General features: G+C 43.1%; 1 protein-coding gene across 7 annotated transcripts in view; it reads left to right on the plus strand.

The window, feature by feature from the left end:
* Window positions 1–616: 616 nt before the first annotated feature.
* SYTL2 (synaptotagmin like 2) overlaps window positions 617–24,052 on the plus strand; it is a 136,155-nt gene continuing 112,719 nt past the window's right edge. For 3 of the 7 annotated variants that reach the window (XM_030331752.1, XM_030331755.1, XM_030331758.1), the window contains exon 1: window positions 17,831–17,931. The gene's annotated coding sequence lies outside the window, so the exon portion shown is untranslated. Of the gene's footprint in view, window positions 809–17,830; window positions 17,932–24,052 lie in introns of those variants that run through there. The other 4 variants (XM_030331759.1, XM_030331761.1, XM_030331753.2 and 1 more) reach the window with 3 other exon arrangements.

Below are 24,052 nucleotides of genomic sequence, written 5' to 3' on the forward strand. Positions count from 1 at the left end.
AAAGGCCCAGAAGAGGAGAGCATGGCATGTTCTGAGGACTGAAGAAAGTCCACAATGGCCAAACTGTAGGGAGTCACTTGGGTAGTGAGATGAGCCTGTGCCAGGTCAAGGAAGATCTTGTCTGCATGGGCCTCATCTTCCTCATTCATCAGTAGGACTGGTATAGAGAAATGCTTCTCAAACTGCCTTTGGGAAACAAGGGGGTTCTACCTAGGAGCCTCAGAGGGCCTTGGAGTGTAGGGGGTGGAAGGGAATGGCTCTGGTCCTCAGTTTCTCTTCAGTAAGAGTAGATTCACTAATATCCAGTTCAAGTGTTGAGTGTCCAACAGTGTTAGGAAATAGAGTTCCATGATTTAAAAATGATTGAAAACTACCAAGTCCCCTCCAGCTCTGGCACCTGTGCTGTGCCCCCTGAGAGAATGCTATCTGGGTTCCTAGGGGTGTGGACATATTGCCTCCAGAGGAGTGGCCCATTCTTTACTGAAAATATAGGATTATGGTGTGGGCAAAAGTTCTGGGACTTTCTGTTCATTTTTTTTTACAGAACTTTCAAAAACAGTCCCTGAAATTTCCACTTTCCCAGCTTGACTGATGTCTCTTTATGTCAGCAGGACAGAGGAACCTTCCAGCAAGCCTTTTATCTGGCTTCACAAGGAACAAGTGCATTGTAATGCTGAGTCCCCCTCAGACTACACCCACACAGCTATAAAGACACATCTACCTACACGGGAAAGAATGTGAGCCTGAGAATGAGGACCAACCTCTCCTAAAATGAGACTCACTCCCTGTCTTACTCATAAGTGGCACCGTAAGTACTGGTTGAATCGTCTGCTTTCTTTTTCTTCCAAACTCTTATTCTTTAGACTTTGGTGCTCCAGAGCAGCATAACTCATTTTAGCTTGTCATTCACCCTCACCTGAGTCCCCTGGACTTGGCTTCTTGCCTCCTTGACCTGTAGATATTGCCTTGGAGTCCAGGCTGAGGCTCTGAAACTCATCCTTTGCTCACACATCTATGGAATCAGTATGCTATCCCTGCCTGGCCAGATTGGGGTCCCAGCTCCTCTGATGCAGAGCAGCCTGGCCATCTGCTCATACCCTGAGAGACCATGGTCACAATTTAAGGAATCAGTTTGGATATTCCCTGAGAGCTCCTGCCATTCCCGTCCCCTCCCAGATAGAGCCACCAGAAGCCATCCACCAGGAGACTCAGGCCTCCTCATTCAGTCAATCGTGACTGAGCAGTGCTTCTCGAAGTTTAACATGCAGACAGATCACCTGGGGATCAGGTCATATTCTGATATTTGGGTCTGGGGTAGGGTGGGATCCTGCATCTCTTAAGAAGTTCCCAAATCATGTTAATGGTTCATGAACTTCACTTTGAGTAGTAACATGAGACTGTGTAGACTATCAACTTCAACTTCACCTGGAGATAGGGTCTGTAATGCAATTTTTTCCCCATTTATTAGCAAACATGTATTAAACGCTTTCTCTGTCTTCATGGTCATTGCTGCACTGATAAGATCCCTTCTTTGCTTTCAAGGAGCTGACAAACTAATAGTTTGGAAGCCTGTATGTTTGAGGGGCACTTGGGTGACTCAGTCAGTTGAGCGTCTGACTTTGGCTCAGGTCTCACAGTTTGTGGGTTCGAGCCCCGTGTTGGGCTCTGTGCTGACAGCTCAGAGCCTGGAGCCTTCTTTGGATTTTGTGTCTCGCTCTCTCTCTGCTCTTCCCCCGCTCGTGCTCTGTCTCTCTCCTCTTCAAAAATAAATAAAACATTAAAAAAAATTTTTAAGCCTATATATTTGAGACCTATATACTTTATAAAGCTTAATTCTCACAACATCCCTATTGGATTAGTATTATTTCTGTATTCTACATGAGGAAACTGAGCCTTAAAGAAGTTAAGAAGCTTGTCAAAGTTGTGCTGATGGGAAATGACAGCCCGGATTCCAGCTCACATCTCTGGCTCTGAGCCTTCATACTTTCTGGGATATCTCAAGCATCTCTTCCTTAATGCTCTTATGTTGCCAGAATCCATACAGTTGGCCCTCTGCTTCAGTTTCCTTGCCTAACACTTTAGTTTCTGGCATTCTGGCTTACTTAAGCTGAGCCCTGCTCCAACCCCTTCCCGCCCCTCCCTCCTTCCCCCTCCAGCTTGGCTAGTGATCCTGTATCCAGCTCTTTCCAGTCCTTCCTTACCTGTCCATCTCCTAGTTGGGATTCTGCTACAGATAGTCCAGTTGCCTGGAAACAAAACATCATTCCATGTTGCAAAATAGCTTCTAGGAACTAGAATGTTTACTTTCCTCTATAACTCACCCCTCATGATTCTTTGAAGTTTCACACCAGGCATCAGGCACTTCCTAAAGTAAATAAGCTACATAATAGGCACAGTGGAGAAAGAAGGAAGTGGCAGTAATTTATGCAAACTTCATTCTCCGACCTCTTAAGCCCAGGGTGATATTCCTAATGGGCCAGGCATCCTTTCCCTAGGGATGGATGTGGCAGCTAGTAGAGCTCATGATTTGACTCATCCCAAACACAGTCTCTGCTCTGCCAGGCTCTGCTGAGGCTCTGGGGACAGCATAAAGAGTGGGGTAGAGTCTGGGGAGTTGTCTGCATAGGATGGATGTTACATAGATCACAGAAGTCCTGGCCTGTCGTCATAGCTTTGATTTCTCCTAGGGTTCCCCACTCCCTCCCCACCTGCCCTTCTTAGGGCCAACTTTAAGCAAGGAGCTTACTTCTTATTGGCTCATTTACTCCCATGTAATTACCCAGTGCAGGGGGAAGGGAAGTATTTGCTATTGCTTCAACTGTTTCATCTTACTTAGAGTGGCAGAATTTAGCAAGAATTAGGAATTGAAATGTGTTATTGACAGTTTTCACTGACCAAAGCAACATTTTCACTGTTACTCAATGTAATCCATTCTACCCCAAGACACTATGACTTTAGGTGAAAAATCTCTACCAGAATTTTGTAAACCATTCCATGCTCAGACTGACACTTTTGATGATCATAAACCAGACTTTAGGCAATCTTCTGTAGGCCCTATGTCATTTTAAGTGACATCTGTTACTTGTTTAAGTATTCCTTCCCTCCACCCGCACACCCAGCAGATGGCAATTCCTGCCTGACCCAAGCTCAAGTTTGTCATGGACCTTCTGACCCTCTGACTGCGTGTAGCTGGGTCCTCTTCCCGACACTGTGAGACAACTTTAACCACACCTCAGGCAGCATCTCTGTAAGTCATCCAAACTCCATCTGCCCTTGCCCCCAGTCATACAAAATGTAAACATGTTCACGGTCAACAGTGTGGTGGCTTGCGGTTTCCTTTAATTCAAAGTTCAAATCCCCCTCAGGGTTTACCATGGTTTCTGTGCAAGTCCCAGAGTCCTTTTTTGTTTACTCTGAGTATTCAGATGGCAGACAGAGAGCTTCAGCCTAACTAACCACAGCATCCTGTAGTCAGCATGAAGAGTTTACATGCATCTTGAAAACTTTTGAGTGTTATTTGATCTAGTGCCCTAAGAAGTAATCCAAAGTAAAATCTCAAACCTTTGCATCAATATTTTCCTTTGGGGACTCCAAAAGAAATTTTGTGATCAAATGCCATCATTTTTTACCTATGATGTTGACTGTGTAATTATTGGCAATGTTCAGGCATTCTTTGTTGCAAATTCTTTTGAAACCACTGGCAAATGCTTAGTAGCATTGATAATATTGACCAAAGATTAGTTTGGAAATTTAATAAAAAGAAAAAATAAAATTTTAATGTTCTAAAACCTGACTTAAGTGTATTTTTACCTTCTCTAAAATCTGCATGCCATTTCTTGTGAGAAAATTTTAAATGATCTTAGTATAGGATATGTCTGATTAAAAACTATACATGCTGACAGCTTATAGCCTATTTTCTTATTGGTGAATACCAGCAGACAACATGTGCTTGGAATTCTACTTAAGGTTACTGTCACAATTTGGAGTATACTCTAGGACACTAAATATTTTCTGATCATTTAGCAGTTATTCAGTCATTCGACTAACATATATCTAGTGCTTACTATGTGCCAAAAATTGTTCTGGATTTTAGGCCTTCAAATGTTGAAGAGGAGGGGTGCCTGGGTGGCTCAGTCAGTTAGGTATCTGCCTCTTGATTTTGGCTCAAGTCGTGATCTCACAGTCATGAGACTGAGCTCTGAATAGGCTCCTCACTGGGCTTTGAGCCTGCTAGGGATTCTTTCTCTCTTTCTCTGCCCCTCCCCTACTTGTGCTCAGGCATGTGTGTGTGCACAAGCACATGCACACTCTCTTTCTCTCTCTCTCAAACTAAATAAACTTTAAAAAGTGATGAAGAAGATAGACAACATTTCCACCAGCATGGAGCTTAAATGTTTGTTAATTGAATAAGTAAAGGAATGAATGTGGGTGGAGCGAGGGAGGATGCTGGGGTTAGACTGGATGGCGATCAGAGCACCCAGCCAGCAATCCCTGATAGTTCTCGAGGGCTTAGAGCCAGAAGGAAGTCAGTTCCAGGTCTGGACCAGCTTAGTGACCCTGCCCAATCTCGCTGTACTTACAGATCCTGTAAGAAGACCTGCCCTACATTCAAGTGCTTGGGAAGTTAGCACCTCTTTCACCTCTGTCCTCCCTTCTCCACCCACTTGCTCCTTAATGTTGGCTCTGGTTATAGCCTTCTTCCCTTTTGGCTGGTTGCCCCTCTCTGCCTGGTTCCTTTGGATTGATGCTTTGGGGCCTGGGTGTTGGTTCTGCTCCTTGCCATTCTTCCTACTTTCTCTCCCTAGATTCCTTCTTGCCTCTACATCCCAAGCTATGGGCCAGCTCTACCTCGATCTGAGCCTAGCTCTAGTTTCTAGGTTGGAGCCTTAGACACCCACTGACCAACTGACAAGTTGGATCTCAGGGATTGGGGCATAGCAGCAGCAATTTTCACATAGGGGTATTGCTCAGAACCAGGCAGGCCAACGAGGTTGGGGGTGCAGAATTTACCTAGTTTGGATCAGGACCACAATTGGGAAGAAGAGACTGGCAGGAGAAGGTGAAGAAGTCAGGGATTCAGGGTGGGCTCTCTGTGTGGCAGAGTAACTAAAGTGCAAAGCAAAGAGTTTAGGTAAGTTCCAGTCTTACAGAAAGGCAAGCATGTCCCTAATAAAGGGTTAAGGACAAGCCTAATTTGGTGGACACATGGGTGCACACCAAACCCGGGCTATCTTAGTGCTAATTCCAGACTCTGTAACTGGGGGGGAGGGATGTGGCGGGGGGGGGGGGGCTCAAAAGGAAACCATTGATCTGGCAGTCTGATTAGGGCTGAGACTCATAGAGAATACAAGTTCAAAGAGCAGACTTTGAGAAGAGACAGAAGAGGGTGTGAATCTCAACTCTGCTATTTACTAACTGTGACATTGGACAAATCGCTTCACCTCCAGTCCCTGGTTTCCTTACTTGTAAAATGAGAATGGTAACACCTACCTCACATGGATGTGCTGAGGATTAAATGATGAATTTGGGGTGACAGTGAGACTTGTTCAAAAAGAAGACGAGTCTTTGAACAGTGGGCTTTCTCCATGAGGCCCAAGTGGGGAGGGGGCAATGGTCAGCAGCCCAGTGCCGGCATGCCTGGCTCTGGTGCCTATTGTGATCTAGCACAGTCATTCGGGTCTGGCAACTGGAAAGCAATAACACTCAGTGGGTGTGCTCTCCCACCAGGTCTGGGGGAGTGGGTGGGTGTTGGTTCATTTGTCTCTGCCACGTGCTCATGTGTATATAGTACTATTGTATTTGCCATGGCTGTTCCAGGAGCTCATAGCCTCTGAGTACTAAGTCAGTATGTCTCCTTCCTTCTCAAACAGTGGTGACCAAAAATTGGAAATAAATAAATAAATAAATAAATGTATGATATATATATCTATATCATTATATCTATATCTATATCTATATCTATATATCTATATCTATATCTATATCTATATCTATATCTATATCTATATCTATATATAAAATCCCCTGATGCTGAGTCCATTCCAAATATCAGTTTGGACTTAACCTTTCATTCTTCTGCTCAGAGATCTTTCATTGCTCCTTATTTTTTAACTGCATCATTTGCTAAATTTTCTAAGGCTTTTATAATCTGATTTCAAGTTATTAGTCACTCAGCTCCCTTGGTTCCTAACACCTCCTGCTCTGTCCCACCCAGGCCTGTGCCTCTCAGTCAGTTTCTCCTTCCCTTTGGGTGTTTCACCTCTAGATGCTCCTGTTCTTCTTCCCCTCTTAAAAATCCTACTTTTTCTTGAACCTGGCTCAGGTATCACCTTACCCTTCAAGGCCTTTTGACTCTTGGAATGCTTATAGATCTCCATATCCCTGAACTCCTGTGATACTCAATAGTTTAGAATTTATCAAATTTCACAAAATCTATGAAGCCATCAACTGAAGATGCACCATTATTTTATGTACCGTTAGAAAAACCTTCTAATAAAACTGGCACCCACAGAATGTAAGACACATCCTTATTTCAGGAAGATTAAACTGTAAAAAAGTTTGTCTTAGGATCAATGAAATACGGTAATTATTTGGTGCTACATATTATTCATAATTATGATGGGCATTACCACTGTCTTATTTTTCTGATTCTTCCACTAGAATGTATACTCCATGAGGACAGATTTCATGCCTGGCTCATTTCACTGTTATATCCATAACCATCTAGCACACTATCTGGTCCTCAAGAAATGATTGAATAAATAGACTCCTAAAATGAATGGAAAGTTCCTCAAAGGCGGGGATTATGTATTACACACTTCTGTGTAGCTATTTTTAAAATTGACATGTAATATACATAAAGTGTACTAATCTTAAATGTAGAGACTAAAGTTTTAAAAATATATCTGTATATCTACACTATAATCCCTGAAATGAATATATAAAGCATTTTCCTATAGTCCTTTCCCCAGTGCTGAGGAAGTAGGAGATATAGGTCAATATTTATCTATACTCATTGATTCATTAAATGGTCTCCAGCTATCCTTGTATATGGTTCAGTGCCAGTTCACTCCTGTTTTCCCTGGTTCAATGGTTCTCAAATTCTAGCCTTCATCAGAATTACCTACAAGGCTTGTAGAAACAGATTACTGGGCTCCACCCCCAGATTTTCTGATTTAGAAGGTCTATGGTAGAATTTGAGAATATGCTTTTTGAACAAGGTAATGTTGATATGGCTCTAGAGGTGAGGAAGAGGGGGTCTTCCTAAGGGTATGAAATATCTCCCATTGTCTGACTATTAAATGTCTGGTTAGGGGTTCTTCACCTTTTCTTTGTAACAGGTGGCCTGGGCAGCATGGTGAAGACCCTGTACTCCTCAGAAAATATTTCTTTTTTTTTTTTTTTTTTACAATTTTTATATTTTATATTTTAAACCCATTTTGAACTCATGTAAATATGACATTTGAGTCTCTATGTCAGAGACATTGGAGAGCCTAATATGTAATATAAAATACTTTCCTACATTTTTTTCTTTTTTTTTTTTAATATATGAAATTTATTGTCAAATTGGTTTCCATACAACACCCAGTGCTCATCCCAAAAGGTGCCCTCCTCAATACCCATCACCCACCCTCCCCTCCCTCCCACCCCCCGTCAACCCTCATTTTGTTCTCAGTTTTTAACAGTCTCTTATGTTTTGGCTCTCTCCCACTCTAACCTCTTTTTTTTTTTTTTCTTTCCCTTCCCCCATGGGTTTCTGTTAAGTTTCTTAGGATCCACATAAGAGTGAACACATATGGTATCTGTCTTTCTCTGTATGGCTTATTTCACTTAGCATCACACTCTCCAGTTCCATCCACGTTGCTACAAAAGGCCATATTTCATTCTTTCTCATTGCCATGTAGTATTCCATTGTGTATATAAACCACAATTTCTTTATCCATTCATCAGTTGATGGACATTTAGGCTCTTTCCATAATTTGGCTATTGTTGAGAGTGCTGCTATAAACATTGGGGTACAAGTGCCCCTATGCATCAGTACTCCTGTATCCCTTGGGTAAATTCCTAGCAGTGCTATTGCTGGGTCATAGGGTAGGTCTATTTTTAATCTCAGAAAATATTTCTAAATTGAATAAAATAAAGTACCTAGGACTCCAAAGAAAACTAATTATATTAAAATGGATTGTTCAAATTATTTTAAAAAATATTGTAAAAATTGTAATATTTACAGTATTTAGAACAAGTCATCTGTATTGTGATATGAAACATTTGGGGTTTCCATTGGTGGTAAACTCACTCACCTACCGATAACACTACTGTGGTTGTTGCTTACATTTATAATTGAAAGAGATGATAAATTGCAGATAGAATTTAGTGAAAATAAGGAGCCTAGGTTAAGAATCCTTGCCCTGGTGTAGTCTGAAATGAGATGCTCTACCTTTGGCACTGGGTGAAGTTTCAAAGATTTTAGGTCTGTGTCATTCAAGTCTGTTACTGATTAAATGCCTCCTATGTGGAGCTGTGATAGATGCTCAACATTCAGAAAGGGCTAAGATGCTTTCTCTTCCCTTATTCACAAGTATTCGATTTCGGTGACGGAAAATTGAAATATAAACTGGTAATTAAAGTGGAGTATGATAGGGGCATCTGGGTGGCTCACTCAGTTAAGTGTCTGGCTCTTGATTTTGGTCATGATGTCATGGTTCATGAGTTCCAGCCCAGCATGGCACTCCATGCTGACAGTGCAGAGACTGCTTTGGATTCGTTCTCTTTCCTTCTTTCTCTGCCCCTCCCCTCTTCGCGCACTGTCTCTCTCAAAGTAAATAAATAAACTTAAAAAAAAAAGTGGAGCGTGACATATTCAGAAAGGGAAGTATGCACAAAGCACATAAGAATGGAATGATATATGCATGCATACGAGAAACAGGAGTAAGATCTCTGTTAGAACTCAGTTGGATGGAAGTGGTGGTGGTAGACTATCACACTGGTGGTCCTCAATGAAACATGCTTCCAGGATCCTCAGGCTCCCCCATGTTGACTCTGGACTTAGCCACAAAACTTGCTTTGGGCAAAGGATGGTTAGCCAGCTTGATGCAAATATTTACACATTGGGGCTTGCCTCTTGTAATGCTTGGGCTTCAGCTGCCATGTAAGAAGTTTGGGCTTAGATTACTGAATGAGGAGAGGCCATGTGGAGGGCAGCCCTGGAGAATGAGCTGCCACCTTCGATGTTCCAGCCTCAGCTGAGCACTCAGCTGAATGCAGCAGCATAAGAAACCGTCATCAGTGAGTGAGTAGCAGCAGAACCACCCAACCCAGAGAATCATGAAAAATAAGAAATTGTTGTTTTAACCACTGTTTTAGAGTGGTTTGCTACATACCAATAGATAACGGAAATTGTTGTTTTTATTTCTTGACAATTTTTTCTCTTCTGTTTGGTTTTTAAAGATGCAGAGGGCAGGGGCACCTGGGTGGCTCAGTTGGTTAAGCATCCAACTTTGGCTCAGGTCGTGATCTCACTGTCCGTGAGTTGGAGCCCTATGTCGGGCTCTGTGCTGACAGCTCGGAGCCTGGGGCCTGATTCAGATTCTCTGTCTCCCTCTCTCTCTGCTCCTCCCCCACTCATGTTCTTTCTCTGTCTCTCAAAACTAAATAAATATTAAAAAAATAATAATAAAAAAGATGCAGATGGTAAAATGCCCTGTAAAATAAGCTAATGCAGAGATTCTTCTGCAAGTAAATAAGCACAATTTCCAGAGTAGCTTCTGTTTCATACATTCAGGTCTTTTAAGATCTATGGCTAGAAAACTGATATAATTATGACTCTAGTAAATTGAAATGCTGATCTGCAGGGAATGATTACTTTAAAAATCATAAACTCCTAAAACCTGAAATTTTGGGCTGGAAGAGATCTTGCAATATATGCAGTCTAATCTCATAACTTTATTTTTTAAGATTATTTACCATTTTTTAGTAATCTCTACACCCAATGTGGGACTTGAACTCATGACCCTGAGATCAAGAGTCACATGCTTTTCTGACTGAGCCAGCCAGGTGCCCCTTACCTCTTAATTTTAGAGGTAAGGACACCAAGTCCTGAGAGGTTAAAGCCACAGAGCATTTTGTTAGTTGGGTCCAGAAGGGAAGCCAAATATTCTGACTTCTACTACAATGTCTTTTAATAAATAAGAAGTAGCAATTTGTAGATTATCATTTCTATAATTTTATTTTTGCAATTGGCAAAGTGGATAGTTTTATCCTTTTTAATTTTGTAGATGAGTTAGATCTAAAAAGACCTGCTCATTTCACATATCTCATAAAAGCAGGACTAGATCTTGGGTTTTATGTCCCCTGGGCCAGGGCTTTTTCATTATATCATGCTGCCTGAGATGTTCACTATTAAAAACCAGGAAATAAACTAATATCTTTTTGAAAGAGCATCAACAGCAGACATTATCTGGTTCATCTCTGAATTTCTCATAGCCGTATATCATGTACATAATGTGTCATTCAATAAATATTTGTAATATGAAATGAATACATGAATGAATAACTGAATAAACAAGGGATAGAGCAAGATTGTGTTTTATTTTTACCAGACATTCCATTCTTTTTTTTTTTTTAATTGTTTTTTTAATGTTTATTTACTTTTGAGACAGAGACAGACAGAGCATGAACAGGGGAGGGTCAGAGAGAGAGGGAGACACAGAATCCGAAACAGGCCCCAGGCTCTGAGTGGTCAGCACAGAGCCCGACACGGGGCTCGAACTCTTGGACCGTGAGATCATGACCTGAGCTGAAGCCAGACGCTCAACCGACTGAGCCACTCAGGCGCCCCCAGACATTCCATTCTTGAAGTGTATGATTAATCAAGATTCCTCTGTACTTGAAAAGGAATAGGGGAAAAAAATGCCAGGCAGTAGTAATGACAACATTTTGTAATTATTGTGCTTTGAAAGCAAAGTAACGAACAGAAAGGCAAGTTCTATCAATATGTGTCTCCTATTCTGTATGTAATAACTCAAAAGTAATATGCCCCTTCTTTCAAGGGGGAAAGTGAGGTAGAGAAAGTGACCCAGGCAACCTTGAACAGACTTATCCAGTAGAATAATGAGAGCTACATATTTAATTTAAAATTTTCTAGTAGCTGCACTGAAAAAAGTAAAAAGAAACAGATGAAACTAATTAAAACATTTTTAAAATTAAAAAAATTTTTTTTAATGTTTATTTATTTTTGAGAAAGAGAGAGAGACAGAGCATGAGCAGAGGAGGGGCAGAGAGAGAGAGAGAGAGAATCAGAATCCAAAGCAGGCTCCAGGCTCTGAGCTGTCAGTACAGAGCCCAACGCAGGGCTCAAACTCACAGACTGTGAGATCATGACCTGAGCTGAAGTCGGTCACTCAACTGACTGAACCACCCAGGCTCCCCTAATTAAAACATTTTTTAAAAATGTTTATTTATTTTTGAGACAAAGAGAGTGTGAGCTGTGGAGGGGCCAAGAGGGAGGCTTTTTTTTTTTTTTTTGAGAAAACGAGACAGCGTGCATGCATGTGCCGGGGAAGGGCATAGGGAGAGGGAGAGAGAGAGAATCTTAAGCCGGCTCCATGCCTAATGCAGAGCCCGATGTGGGGCTCAATCTCATGATGGTGAGATTGTGACCTGAGCCCAAACCAAGACTCAGATGCTTAACTGACTGAGCTACCCGGGCAGGCACCCCTAGACTAGCCACATTTCTAGTGTTCAATAGCCACATATGGCTAGTGGCTACCATTTTGGACAGCACAGGTCTAGTCACATAGGACACTACTGTAGTGTGTCTAATTCTGTAGAGAGAAGGCAACAGTAATTACAGCACAGAGGAAGTAGAATTTGAAGAAATACTTGAGGAAATTTTCCTGCTTTAGTCCAACTGCATAACCCAGATCACTGCAACTTGAAGGGAGATTCTACTACCTCCTGGGAAGTCAGCTCCAGAGTTTTGTCAGCCCTTTGGGAAGATGTTTGGTTGTGTGGCCCTGGGCAAGTAACCTAACCTTCATATAACTCAGTTTCTCATCTGTTACCCATAGCTGCTCTCACAATTACATGAAATAATAGGAAAAAGCATGTAGTCAATACTGGCAGGTAGGAGGCACTTGGTTAATAGGAGCTCTAGTACTCTACTAGGATTTACCTTATCACCCCCTATCTCAACCCCATTTTGGATTTTTTAAAAAACTTTTTTAATGTTTGTTTATTTTTGAGGAAGAGACAGAGTGTGAGCAGGGAATGGGCAGAGGTAGAGCAAGACACAGAATCTGAAGCAGGCTCCAGGCTCTGGGCTGTCAGCACAGAGCCCGACATGGGACCCGAACCCACAAACCGTGAGATCATGACCTGAGCAGAAGTCAGACACTTAACCGACTGAGCCACCCAGGAGCCCCAACCCATTTTGGATTTTTTTACAAAAGGTTGGTATGACTCCCTACAGATCAGTATCTTTTCTGCCACAGCAAAGGTGTGAAGGTGAAGTAAATTTCAAAAAGACAAAACAAAAAAGGTCATGAATTACATTATAAGTAGCCTTCTACTACAGGGAATCTCATATTAATAAAACTAGGTGGTCTTCTACTCTTTTAAAATTTTTTTTTTAACATTTATTTATTTTTGAGAGACAGAGACAGAGCATGGGTGGGGGAGGGGCAGAGAGAGAGGGAGACACTGAATCTGAAGCAGGCTCCAGGCTCGGAGCTATCAGCACAGAACCCAGTGCGGGGCCCGAACTCACGACCTGTGAGATCATGACCCAAGCGGAAGTCGGACGCTTAGCCGTCTGAGCCACCCAGGTGCCCCTCTTCTATGTTTTATTGTTATAAAATATTCATAACATAAAATTTGCTTAATTTTTAAAATAAATATTTATTCATTTCTAAATATGCAGTTCTGTGTCATTAAGTAGCTGTTCTGCAGCCATCACCATCATCCATCTCCAGGACTTTTTCAACATCCCACAGTGAAACTCTGTACCCAGTAACTACCCATTAACTCCAGCACCCCCTCCCCCAGTTCCTGCTAAACACTCTTCTGTCTCTTTGTATTGGACCATTCTAGGAATCTCATATAAACAGAGGTCTTATGTTTTTTTGAAGTAACATTTGTTCTTTCTTTAAACATTAAAATAAGAAAATTTGTCCTAAAATACTGACTGAGTAAACCTAGAGTTTTTTTTAAAAGAATATTAGTGTTGAGGGGCGCCTGGGTGGCTCAGTCGGTTGAGTATCCGACTTCGGCTCAGGTCATGATCTTATGGTTCGGGTTTGAATCCCGCGTCGGACTCTGGGCTGACAGCTCAGAGCCTGGAGCCTGCTTGGGATTCTGTGTCTCCATCTCTCTCTGCCCCTCCTCCACTCATGCTCTGTCTCTCTCTGCCTTTCAAAAATAAAGAAACGTAATAAAAAAATTTTTTTAAAAAGAATATTAGTGTTGAAATGCATGTTGATAGACACAGATGAAAGCCACTGAAGAAATAAATTATAATTATTACATATCTGAGGGAGATGGTCACTACAAAGGTTCTTCTTTACTTTATAAAAGGAAGTCTGTGCGAGAGTATATACCCATGAATATAAATTAAGACATGTCTGCGTGCGATTACTGCCCATAAAGGTCATAAATAATGATGCCCAATTTTCATGAATATCAGAACTCTCGCTGGTATAGTAGATCCTTGACTTTGTCACTAGTTTGCCATTTGGCCTGGGTTTAGGGCCTGGTCCTCTCAAGCCCTTCCTATCTTCATCTGTAAAATGCAGATACTAATAATAGTTGCCCTTCCTACATCATAGGGTTGATGTGAAGATCAAACAAGATAATTAAAGTGGAAGAGCTTTGAAAAATACAAAGCCCAGTAGAAAGGCAAGGCATTATTAAAGACTGTGGAGAGATTGCTAATATGATTTGATTCAAGGCCAGAGTTTTGTACTTCCAAAAGTTAAAAAGATATTCAGTTTTTGCAAATTATTTAAAAAACCAAATTCCTACTTTGGTGACCCAGCACCATGACTCAATTGTGTTCTAAATGCTGTACATTTGATACCTACTGCTATACATCATCTAACCACATTACCATACTAGATGTAATTGTACAGCATTTCAGCAATATCTTCAATTTTTGGTGGGTAAGAAGTTATAAATCCACATAGCTTAAAGGCAAAGTCATGTCTGCACAGGAAGTTTCGTTTTTGTTTTTTTTTAACTTTTCCATGGTGGCAACAGTGCTGCTCTCTGTAATGTATCTACCCTGCGAGACCTGCCTGCAATGCGATTTAATAAGCATTTATTGAGGACCTATAGTGTGCAAGGCATTTGAAGTAGAGATGGTGTGAGGGGAATGATGGAGGTAGTGAGAAAAAATGCAAAGAGAAAAGGGGTGTCCCTTGACTGGGTAGGCTTTAAAACAGGTGTGGAGTTGCAAGTCCTGTGACAACTAACTATAAAGACAATGAAATCAATGCCAAGAAAAGGCTTGAGGAATATGCCATGGGCGTTCCAGAGGTCCAAAGGATTAATTCATTCAACCTAAGAAGGAAGAATCTCGGGACATTTGTCCTAGGCCCTAATGCATGAGAAGGATTCCTTGGTTCTGAGATAGATGGGACATATTTCAAGCATAAAGGATTCACACCTACTATCCCACAAATAAATATTCACCTACTAACTAGCTGGTAAAACTAAACAACTTGGCCATGTGTCTGTGACCCTACAAAGTCATGGCTGGGTGGTATTAGAGGCTAAATCCCAGATTCTCATTTGAAAGCACCAGCCTTATGGCATTCCACCATTCCGGGAGGACAGCTCAGAGACCATACACACCCTGGCAAACAACACTCCATTTCATTGCAGCTCCATAGAGTTGCAAAAATTGACCAGAAGGGGGTTCCAGATTTCAACAACCCATTCCCAACTAGAAAACTCTTCCAGGCCAGGGTTCCACCTGTAGGTTTCTAAGCTGACGTCTACTCCTGTTCCAGTTTTCACAGATCCAGAATCAACTTTTCCACTTAGATTTTTTTTTCCTGGGATTACATTTTCCCCTTCCAGTGCATTACTGTTAGATGACGTTTCCCTTTCCCAAATGTATAAGACCTTTCTTCTTACCACAGTTTTTGAAATCTTACCTTGGGCCACGCAATGTGCTATGTATTTTGCAGCATCTCCCTTACATGGGACAGGTAATGTGACCACAGTTGACCCTTGAACAACTCAGGGATTAGAGGTACCTATCCTCACCACCCCTCCTTCACACAGTCAAAAATCTATAACTTTTGATTCCCCTCAAACTGAACTAGTAGCCTACTCAGAGCCTTACCAATAACATAAATGGTCAATTAACATACATTTTGTATATGTAGTATATACTGTATTCATACAGTAAAGTAAGCCAAAAAAAAAAGGAAATATTGAGAAAATTGTAAGGAAGAGAAAATACATTTACAATACTGTATTGTATTTATATTAAACAAATTCACATATAAGTGAACCCATGCAGTTCAAACCCATATTATGAAAGGGTCAACTGTATTTCTCTTGTAGAAGAGGAACAGAGACCTAAAGAAGTTAAGTGACTTGTCCAAAGTCAACTGGATAGTTCAACAGTCAGTTGTAGAGTCCAGTGGTAGAGCTGGGACACACACCAGTCTGTACTCCAACCCTGCATTATCCCTATACCCTTGTTTTTCCCCTTAATATCAACAGAGACTATTTGTGAAATTTGTCACTTACATGAAAACTATTTTGAAGAATGGCAAAATCTTATAGGTTATGAGGAACAAGCCTCTGCTGACTTGATATAATCATGTTAACTAAGATTTATTCAATACTTCCTCTGTGCAAGCCACTATGCTTATACACACACATTTTCTCATTATAAGCTTCAAGTAGCCTTAGTGAGGAGCATTATTATCATCTCTTTTACAAATGAGCAAAGTGAGGCACAGAATGGTTATGTAACTGGCTGAAGGTCCTGTTAGAAAGTGGTGGGGCCAGTATTTGAACTTTGGCCACTTAACATCAGGGCTCTAGCTTTTAACCTCAGAGAATCCTTAGACCTTTCCTAGCAGGTGTTGCTATTTTTTTCCTCTGGGAGGAGTGACACCGGGAATAGTGAGCATTGAGTTTCTTCAAAGCTTTGTACCAAGCATGCAGGGCACTCACAGGTGAGGAAGATCCAGTGCCTGCCTTCCAGGTTGAAGAGGGACAGGAAGGGGATTATGAAGGCACACACAAACACTGGAAGCAAGACACCAGACAAATGAGATCAGACCACTCCACTACTTAAAATCATTCACCAGCAGCCCTCACCAACAGGACACAGTCTGCTTCCCTCAGCAAGGCAGGCCTGGCTGCTCTTCCCGCCTCTACCTCTTTAGTTTCATCTCTGTCTCACTGTCAATATACCCTTTGCAACATATGACAGGCATCTGCATGTCTGCCTGCTTCTCTGCAGCCACTGTTCTCTTCCCCTTCTGTCTGACCTAAGTTATAGCCCTCCTTCAAGACTTGGTCACATCTGTATTTAAACTTGTATTGCCCTCTTCTCCCAGTGTTCGTGACTCTGTAACACTTTGCACATCTATTCTAGCTGTTATGACACTAAACTGAAATTATTTGCATGTTTGTCTCTTCAAGGGCAAGAGGAGTGGTTTTTCCTCTTTTGCATCCCCTAGTGCCCACCCACCGTACGGACACATGGGACTCAAAGCTTGGGTGAAAGCCAGAATACACAAATTAACACAGCACAAGGATTCCTGGGCCAGGTTAGCAGCCCAGCACCCAGCACTGAATGAGGTCCGTGGGGATCAGCATTTGCAAGTTGGAGAGAAGGTTTTTGAAAGAACCAAAGGCAGACCTGGGCCACCCTCAGTTGGATGGACAGCACAAATGGGGGAGATGAGGAGAATGGAGAAGGCCTTAAGGTCTACCTCTTTCAGAAGTTTGCCTGGGCTCTCCCCATCATTGGTAACCTTTTTTTAATTGGCCGTGATACCCTGCCTTCCAGCACCATCCAGGGCGCTGGAGGCGAGGGGAGCTCAGTCTGTGCACATCACGCTCACAACTTATCCAGGTATTATTGGATACTTTTCAAGCATCACTTCACTTAATCCTCTCAACTGCCTGTGAGGTATTTTTTTAAAAAAAATTTTTTTTCAACGTTTATTTATTTTTGGGACAGAGAGAGACAGAGCATGAACGGGCGAGGGGCAGAGAGAGAGGGAGACACAGAATCGGAAACAGGCTCCAGGCTCTGAGCCATCAGCCCAGAGCCCGACGCGGGGCTCGAACTCACGGACCGCGAGATCGTGACCTGGCTGAAGTCGGACGCTTAACCGACTGCGCCACCCAGGCGCCCCTGAGGTATTTTTATCTAATTTACACGTTAGAAAACTGACGTCCGGAGCGGTTAAAGCATCTTGATCCCGTCCGCTCTCCCGGCGCGGTGGCTAACTCCTCTCTCTTGAGTGGACTGGTTCCTTGAGCGCCACGTTCTCCGGCTCCAGGGACACCTAACGCACAGTGGTCACAAAATAATTGCACTCCTTATTTGCACAGTGAAGAAGCTGCTTCGGGGCAAGGTGCATTGGAGGAGTTCTGGGCGGGAGGGCCAAGGGGAAGAGAAAAAACCGGGAGGGGCGGAGGGAAGTGGGAGAAGGGCAGGGGAGCAGGCGGGTGAGGCGTGCCGGGGGCGGGGCGGGGAGCGGGCGGAACGCCATTGGTCGGCGCTCCCGGGAGCCGCCCCTGCGCGCCCGCCTGCCGCCCGCAGGGGGGAGCTTGCACCGGCCTCCGTGCGCTGACAGCCGCGGGGCGACACCTGGACTGCCCCGCGAGAGTGCGGGGGTAGAGCTGCAGGCGCGCCTTCGCGGGAGAGGAGGCTCCGAGCGCCGGGTCCCGAGGAAGGTAACGCGCAGCACCCGGGGATTCAGGGTTTGCACGTCTGTGGACTCGAGGACGCGGGAGGCGGCGAGACGCTCTCCCTGCCCCGCGGCGACCAGAGCAGCGGGGTTCTTTTCTCTGCCCACTCGGGGTGTTATCTCGGGCAACTTTCGTTCCTTCTCTGGGTCTCTCTTTCCTCCTCTTAAATGAGGGAGTTGTTGGTGTTGACTGATGCTTTGTAGTCTTCGGAGTTCTAAAGCGTGAGCCGCGTTTTGGCGAGCGGCAAGCTCCCTTCAAATCCGCACCTACTTAAGAGCCAGCTCCGCTGCCCAGGGGGCCGAGTCTTCAGGAAGCCGACGTGCCGGGTAGGCGGGGGTTCTGCTGGGCTGTCGCGTTTCCTGGGGCTTTTGAGAACCGACCCTGGGCTTCGTTCGGGCTGGCTGTTAGGGGGATCTGGTTGCAGAGTAACTGCCTCCAGATTGCTCAGGTGAAGTAAGGGCGATAGGACCTATCTACAGGTGGGGTGTTGGGAAGGAGGGTTTGGGAGCCGATGAGGTTTACTTGCAAAACAAGCAGTTTGTTTTGGAATTATCTCCCTACGCCCAGACCTTGTCCCGTCTTGAGTTACAAATCACAGGAATGGGATTTATCATCTTTCAGAGAGGAAAACCACTGCTTCAGCGGCTAGGACATAGGGCTCCATCAGCTTGTACGAAGTGGGCCTCTCTCTCTGCACCCATCCTGCCTCCTCTTCCCTTTCCTCCTTCCTGCTTTTATAAATCCCCTTTGACTTTTCATTTAGTGCTGGTTTGTGACCAGCAGCCTCCAGAGCTTTGGGCGCTGGGTAGGGATGGAAGCCTGGATAAGGACAGACTATGGATCCGCTGGCAGCCTCCTGACCCTTAGAGCCTGGTAGGGACGTGCAGAGGAAGCCCAGTGGGCTTCAGACAGACAGACAGACGGACAGACACTGGAAGGTGGGATGGATTCAAACTGCTGTCCAGCTTCCTGGCCTCTTCTTGGCAGCCATTCCCAGTGAGGGAATAGGGGCCCTAGTTGGTTGGGCAGCCAGTTGGTTACGGCAGCCAAACAGAGGGATGGTTGAAAGGAGTTGAGGATTTTGATGTGTTTCTGTGGAAAGTCTCCAGGTACTCTCTCCCCTCCCTATAGTTCTTTTGTTCCTTAGTGTGGTGCCTGGGTGAAATCAGATGCCAGGACCTGTCAAGAATGGTGAGGAAGGAAGGAGGCATGGCAGTGGCCTTATTGACTGTCTTTATTCGGCACTTAGGGGCCACTCTTCTTTGTGTATAATGTGTCTTTGGTTCTCACAAAGCCACATGAGGGATCCTGTACTGTCAGTTAACCCATTTTACCAATGAGACACTGAGGGTTAGAAAGATCACTTCCTTTAGTCGCATAGCTAGTAAGCAAAATAATTGGAATGCAAATCTAGTTTCTCTGATTCTAAAACCTGTGATCTTTCTACCTTTTTTGGTGAGTAAGGGCAAGTTGGCCTAGTAACAGCAAAAATGGTATTACTGAATTCTCACATGTGCCAGACACTGTTCAAAGCATTTTAGAAGAGTTATAGGGGTGCCTGGGTGGCTCAGTCAGTTAAGCAGCTGTCTTCAGCTCAGGTCATTATCTCACAGGTTTGTGGATTCCAGGTTGTGGGCTCTCCGCTGACAGCTCAGAGTTGGAGCCTGCTTCAGATTCTGTGTCTCCTTGTCTCTTTGCCCCTCCCCCGCTCATACTCTGTCTCTCAAAAAATGAATAAATGTTAAAAAAAAGAGTTATGCCACTTATGGTGCAGTTTTGGTCATTCTGCTGGGAATAAGTGACTGTCTTAGCCTTTCTCAAAGCAGCAGTGCTGTTCCAGAATGCCTGCCTGATCCCACCCAGCTGCTAGTGAGTGAATGGGGCAGGGACCCTGTTTGCTTTATCCTAGAGGTGGTTTGAGGTCTAATGAAAGATTGATTGTCCACGTCTGATCCGTTAGACCTGACCGTTGGCTTGTGAATGATCCCACTGTCCCCTAAGAGGCCTTTCTCAGGTTTTGCTCAATAAACATTTGTGGAATGAATGAATTAGTACCTTGTGCAGAGTGGTCTGCTGTCCTGCAGAAGTGGGGCAGCCTAGGGCTCACCATGCTCAGAACCCAGGATGCCAGGCCAGGCAGTTCTCTCCTCTGGGCTGTGTCCCTGTGGGCTTCTAGATTTGCCTGGTAATATGTTTTCTGCCACCTGCTTTATTTGAAATTTTAAAGGTTATAGATGAGGAAAAATTTGATGTTTTTTTTTTTTAACTAACAGGAGAAATCACTTAGTCTCTCTTAAAAAGGGAGGGAAATAAGATGGTGCTATTTGCCATAGGGCTTCCCAAACTTCTTCATAGAAGAATCTCCAATAACGAAACTGGCAAGTGCTCCTTGGGGTTGGGGTACGGTTCAGATTGACCCCAACAAGCTTGAAAATTGTTTTATGAAATTATGCGATTTTTAAATTTGATTTCATATGTTGAATTGGGTTTCAATATATAAAACAAATTTTTTCCTCAAAATATTTGTGTAAAATTGGTGTCTTGGTACATTATTTTATATTCTTGGGTGGTGAGAGTCCCCAAATGGAGAAGTACCCAAATGGAAAGCATTCTCGTGTGGCAGCATAGGGTACCATTTGCATTTTTCATGCACTTGGTTTACGGTAATAGAGCTTCCCAACTCCTTGTGTAGATAGCCCCTATCCTATTTATCAGAATGAAGAACATGTTTTAAAAATAAAAACAGGGGGCCTGGGTGGCGCAGTCGGTTAAGCGTCCGACTTCAGCCAGGTCACGATCTCGCGGTCCGTGAGTTCGAGCCCCGCGTCGGGCTCTGGGCTGATGGCTCAGAGCCTGGAGCCTGTTTCTGATTCTGTGTCTCCCTCTCTCTCTGCCCCTCCCCCATTCATGCTCTGTCTCTCTCTGTCCCAAAAATAAATAAACGTTGAAAAAAAAATTAAAAAAAAAAATAAAAACAATCTTTATTGTTTGACCCCCCACCAGCTTTATTAAGATATAATTGACATATAACATTGTATAAGTCCATGATAATTTCATATGTGTATACATTGCTACTATATTTTTGTAGCGAGAACATTTGAGATTTATTCTCTTAGCAACTTTCAAGTATATAATACTATAGTCACCATATTGTATATTAGATTCTCAAAACTTCTTCATCTTAAAATTGGAAGTTTGTACCCTTTGACCAACCTCTCCCCATTTCTCCCTCTCCCAAGTCTCTGACAACCACCATTCTATTCCCTGTTCTGTGAGTTCAGCTCTTTATCGATTATATGTAGAAGGAAGATCCTTATTGTTTGTTTTCCTATTACCAAAGGTAATATATATATATATATATATATATATATATGTATATATATTCATTGTAGAAAAAGAAAAACTACAGATTAGCAATAATAATAATACCTTTATACTCCGAAATAACTAATGCAAAACTTGGATTTTATAGCCTTCCAAATCTTCTTCTCTGTGTCTATATGAGCACATTAAAAATAAAAATAAAAAAAAGAACAAATGAAGGGGTGCCTGGCCGGCTCAGTTGGAAGAGCATGTGACTCTTGATCTTAGGATCATGAGTTCGAGCCCCATGTTGGGTGTAGAGATTACTACCAAAAATAAACCTAAAAAGAGAGGATAAAAAAAGCGTAGTAAGCTGAAAACAAAAAGTGAACAAATGTATTAATATAACCCTTACTTTTGACTCAATCATCCTTAGAGCTAGGTGTCATCTCAGATTGTTTTTGAAAGGATACAGAGAATTAATTTTGAATGATTAAAATCATCATAAAGGTTAATCCTGTTTGTGAAGTTCACCTTCCCATAATTCCCTGGTGTGAGACAGTTCCCAGCAGAGGGAAGTGCCTACCTTTGGGGCTGCTGCTGCAGTCACAGGGTCCAGCTGTGCTTCTTATGAGACGACTCACGTGTCTTAAATGTAACAGAAAAGGTAGCTCCTCAGTGTTGTTGAATTGAAAATGTGAGCAGAGAATTCTAAAGCTAAACTGCACACAGAGGAGCCTCAGATAAGATCATTGCTCCAGAATTGCATTTTTTAAATATTATTTATTTTTGAGAGAGAGAGAGAGAGAGAGAGAGAGAGAGAGAGAGGGAGAGAGGGAGAGAGGGAGGGCGAGCGCAGGGGAGGAGCAGAGAGAGAGGGAGACCGAGAATCCCAAGTAGGCTTCTCACTGTCACTGCAGAGCCCAATGTGGGGCTCAAACTGTGAAGAGTCAGACACTGAAATGATGGAGCCACCCAGGTGCCCCTCCAGAATTGAATTTTATTACCTGTGTGACTTTGGGCAAGACAGGTAGCTTCTTTGAACTGGTTTTCCCTTCCTTAGATTGGGGATAATGACACCTACTGTACCTTTGCCTACCAGAGTCACTAATGAGGACCAGGTGTCAGGTATTGTTACTTAAATTTGCATGCAGGTGTTTATGCTATTTTTAAAAGGAGGTTTAAATGTAGAAAGATCAAAAGAATTGTCAGTCTTTATAAAAAGCTGGAATCTAACTCTTGGGCTTAACATTAGCAGGACTTAATTACAAAGCAAATGCTCTATTGGATCCCCACTCTAAGTTTTCTCCAAAGAATAGAAGATTCCTTGATGGCTAACATCTCGTTACTTTTCATCACAATTATGAACTGAAGGAAAGGGCAGAAAATAGTCCCATTTCACAGAATAAAAGTGGGCTTGCCATTCAAGAGAGCTGTTCATTGGCAGAGAGAGTCAGAGTTCCAGGGCCATCTGTAGCTGCCTTAAGAGGGCAGAGGTGTACAAGGGAGAAGCAGAGAGAGTAACTGGAAAGGCAGTGTGTGGGGGGGAGGGGGGGCGGTGCATGGCTGAATGCTAGAAGCCACTGCCTCAAGGGCTGCTCACAGGCATGCACTCAACTCAGTTCTGAAGAGAGGAATGGGCCCTGCATTGGGATTGGGAGGCAGGTGTCTTGGCTTCTATTCCTGCCCCAAAGACAAACTGTGTAATCTTAGTCATATCCTCTTCTTGAGCTTTGTTTTTTTTGTTTTTTTGTTTTTTTTTTGTTGTTGTTTTGTTTTTAATAAAGTGAGGGAATAGGACCAGATGAGGTACCTTCAATTCTTAAAAATCTATGATTCTGGCTGTTTTTTCATCTATGTCTGCCCAAATGGAACTTTGGTAGGGAATTACCACACAGATAAATCAGGTGTGGGAGAATGTTCCAGCTTTCGGTGCCCCTCATGATTCCTATGGGGCTTCCCAGCTGGATACCTTTATGCACAACACATGATCCGTACATCATTGAAAGAAGAATTATTTTTGCTTGTCTATGTGTTACTCTTTTTTTTTTTTTTAAATTTTTTTTTTTCCAACGTTTATTTATTTTTAAGACAGAGAGAGACAGAGCATGAACGGGGGAGGGGCAGGGAGAGAGGGAGACACAGAATCGGAAACAGGCTCCAGGCTCTGAGCCATCAGCCCAGAGCCTGACGCGGGGCTCCAACTCCCGGACCGCGAGATCGTGACCTGGCTGAAGTCGGACGCTTAACCGACTGCGCCACCCAGGCGCCCCTCTATGTGTTACTCTTAACTAGAACCTTTTTAGATTGTTGGGAGGGAGAACTACTTTTGGTAACTTTTGGGAAGGTTGGTTGATAGAAGTATAGTAAAAGTAGGTTACTTATGGTAATAGGGCTGTGTGTGTCACTATGTACTGGCTTTTGAAATTACTAAATACAGTATTTTTCCTTAGTGCCCATTGGGAACTTTGCCTGTGCTATGGCTTTTGCAGAATGTGGGAGAAGCACTCTTGAGTGGCTCGAACTCTAGAAGAGGGAGAGGCAGGGAGGAAGGGAAGGGGAGAAGGAAGGTGGGAGAGATAAGGAGGGAGAGGGAAGGGACAGGAGAGAGCAGAGAGTACCAGTTGTGGTTAGAATACAATGGAGATTAAAAGACCAATTTGGGAAAAGACGAAGTCCCCAAGGACTTGGACTTTTGGTTTAATTTTGCATCTACATTGCCCAACCCCCGACGGGAACTCAGTAAAGTATTTTTAATGAATTAATAAATGAAAAAAATGAAGAATGAATGATTCTGTTGAAA

Source organism: Lynx canadensis, chromosome D1 (genome assembly GCF_007474595.2).
Source record: "Lynx canadensis isolate LIC74 chromosome D1, mLynCan4.pri.v2, whole genome shotgun sequence".
Classification (NCBI taxonomy): Eukaryota; Metazoa; Chordata; class Mammalia; order Carnivora; family Felidae; genus Lynx; species Lynx canadensis.